Raw genomic sequence first — 2,814 nt, 5'->3', positions numbered from 1 at the left:
TGTCACATTCACAGTTAACTGCATGATTAGGAACTGGAATTCAGACACAGTAAGACCTGTTTGGTTTGTGACTCACGCTATATAGATTTTGGGTGACTTGGTGCCTCTGGCAGTTCAGACCTGTAATGACAAATCATTGCTGGAATAATGATTTTTTCCCTTCACTTTTGAAATCCTTCATCAAGTAAATAAGTACACTTAAATAGTTTCACTTATGTAGGCTGAATATGGCAAAAATAGATTTGGGATTATGCTGTTAACACACCTTTCCCAGAATTTTCACTAAAAGCTCACATTTAACCAATTACATTTTGACACCTATTTTCCCCCTATAATTTAATCCCAGAACTCAACCCTAAATGCAATATTAAAAGTGTTTGTATATCAAATTGTTAAAAGTACATTTATGTATCTCTTAACTATTTCTCATTTAATCCAATTAAACTTGGTGAGTTTCAGTCTGAGCTCAAGTCATTCATTCCTTTGTTCCCAAAATATTTATTGAGCATCTATTTCGAAGAACGCTTCAATAGGCTCTGACATGCAGCTTAGAATCTATGAACAGTGACAGAGAATTATATAAGCAATTATAATACAGTGTGATAATGACATCTGATAGGGAATCACTGTGTGATCTAAGAACACTGAGAATGATTGAGGGAGGGCATGAAAGTCAGTCCGCTAAATGATATGGGTCGAGACATCACCAGAATGCAAGGAACAGTTTTTTTAGGGCAAGAGAACAGTTTGTGTAAAGGCTAGGAACGGAGAGGGAGAACGGTGCATAGGAGGAACTGAAAGTTCAGGATGACTGCAGTGAGGGTAGGAGGGTCATGGCTGAAAATGAGACTGGAGAGGAACTCAAAGGTCAAGGGCCAGAACACAGAATCTTATGAACCATGTTAAAGATGTTGTACCATTTCCTGTAGCAACGGAGAGCCACATAAGTGTGTAAAGCTGATGTGGTATTTCTGGAGAATGGATTGGAGACTGGCAGACCAGGTTGTGGGGTTAAAGTAGGAAGAGGAGGGACTTCCCTGGGGGTCCAGTGGGTAAGACTCCGTGCTCCCAATGCAGGGGGCTGGGGTTTGATCCCTGCTCAGGGAACTAGATCCCACGTACCGCAACTAAGACCCAGCGGAGCCAAATAAATAAATAAATAATTTTAAATAAATAAATAAATAAAACAGGAGGAGGAATTAAAGATGTGAGGGATATTATCCAACTGAGGCTAATAAGTGTGGCATCTGAAATGGTGTTGAAGAATCTAATGATTCTGATAGGAAGATATGGGCGCAGAAGAGATATTGCAGACAGAACACCCAAAATTCTTGAATTTAAGGGTAGTAATTTCCTATACTAAATAGGAATCAAAAGACTGTTGGGATGTGTGGCAAATACTGTTGATTGGCAATATGAAAGCATTTCTAATCCCCCCACCCCCCTTTTCTTTGTCACTTTCTACTACAGAGCTAGGAAAACCAGATTCTCATTTTCCAGGCCTCCCTTTGATCTAAGGGTAGACGTGTGACCCAGTTCTGTTCAATGAACTGATCAGGGCAATCTTCTGAGTGGCTTTCTAATAAGGAGATAAGTGAAAAAGAGAGCTCACTGCACTTCCCCTTCTCTTCTTGCTGTAAATGTGGATGTGGTGTTTGGAATTGTGCAGCCCTCTGACAAACAACCATAAGATGATAATATGTGGATGAAATCCTAAGAATGTTGGAGAAGAAGTTAGGAAAATCTGGGTCCTTGACGATATTTTGACCACTTCTGAGACCAACAACTAGTAGACTTCTTGTAAGGAAAACAATAAATGGCCTTATGATTGAATCCATGTTAGTTTTTCTGCTTCTGCAAAAGCATTCCTAACTAAAACTGGAAATAAGTGGGGGAAAGGAAGACAGGAAGAATAAATTGACACCAAGTTAAGACTTCTTGTTGTTACATAAAAGTGGTCTTTAGGTATGATTTTTGTAAAAGCAAGAAATGTTCTCCAGTACAAAAACTGTCTCAAACTCAAACGCTGCAAATTCAGTTAACCTCCTTACTGGTTTGCTGATGATTCAAACTCAAGGCTTTCACTATGTAATTTAAAGTCAAATTTAAACTTTAACAATATATGGCAGAAACAACCACTGACAAAGTGTTAATGATAGATTATTTCATTAACTCAGGCATCCAGGAAAGGGATGCCTAAAGCTGGGGTACAAAAGCAGGAGGATTAGAATGTTGACCCTTATGCATACCTTGAACAGATCTTTGTCAGCCACACTTATCTTCATCCCCTTTTCAGAAGACACAGAAATGTGCATCATTTAGTGCCTATGTACAGCTATTGCTTCCAGTCATGAAGTCTTATCCCACCTTCTTTGTTTGCCCTATTCCAACTCATCCTTTCAGGACCCAACTCAGTTATCATCTCCTTAATGTAGCATTTTCCAATATCCACAAAGTTAGTTGTATGTCTTCTGTGCTACCATACTATGTCATTTGTATATTTGTAATACATTCACCCTGTGGTAATATTCTGTTGACAAGCCTGTCTCCACCACTTGACAAGATCTTTTGCTGCAGGGACTAGATCTTACTGCCTCTGTATCCCTAGCGCCAGGTATTGTAAGTAGCTTATAAAACATAAAATTATTGAGAGAGAAATTAAGTCAGTGGCTGGCAGGGCCTGGGGAAGGAGGGTGAAGACTGATAACAGGAAGACAAGAGGGAACTTCTGGGGGGTGATGAAAATGTATATCTTAGTGGTGGCGGTGGTTATATGACCACATATATTTGTCAAAATTCATCAAACAATACACC

This window comes from Eubalaena glacialis, chromosome 5, assembly GCF_028564815.1.
Source record: "Eubalaena glacialis isolate mEubGla1 chromosome 5, mEubGla1.1.hap2.+ XY, whole genome shotgun sequence".
NCBI classification, from domain to species: Eukaryota; Metazoa; Chordata; class Mammalia; order Artiodactyla; family Balaenidae; genus Eubalaena; species Eubalaena glacialis.
Note: the sequence above shows the minus strand (reverse complement) of the source record.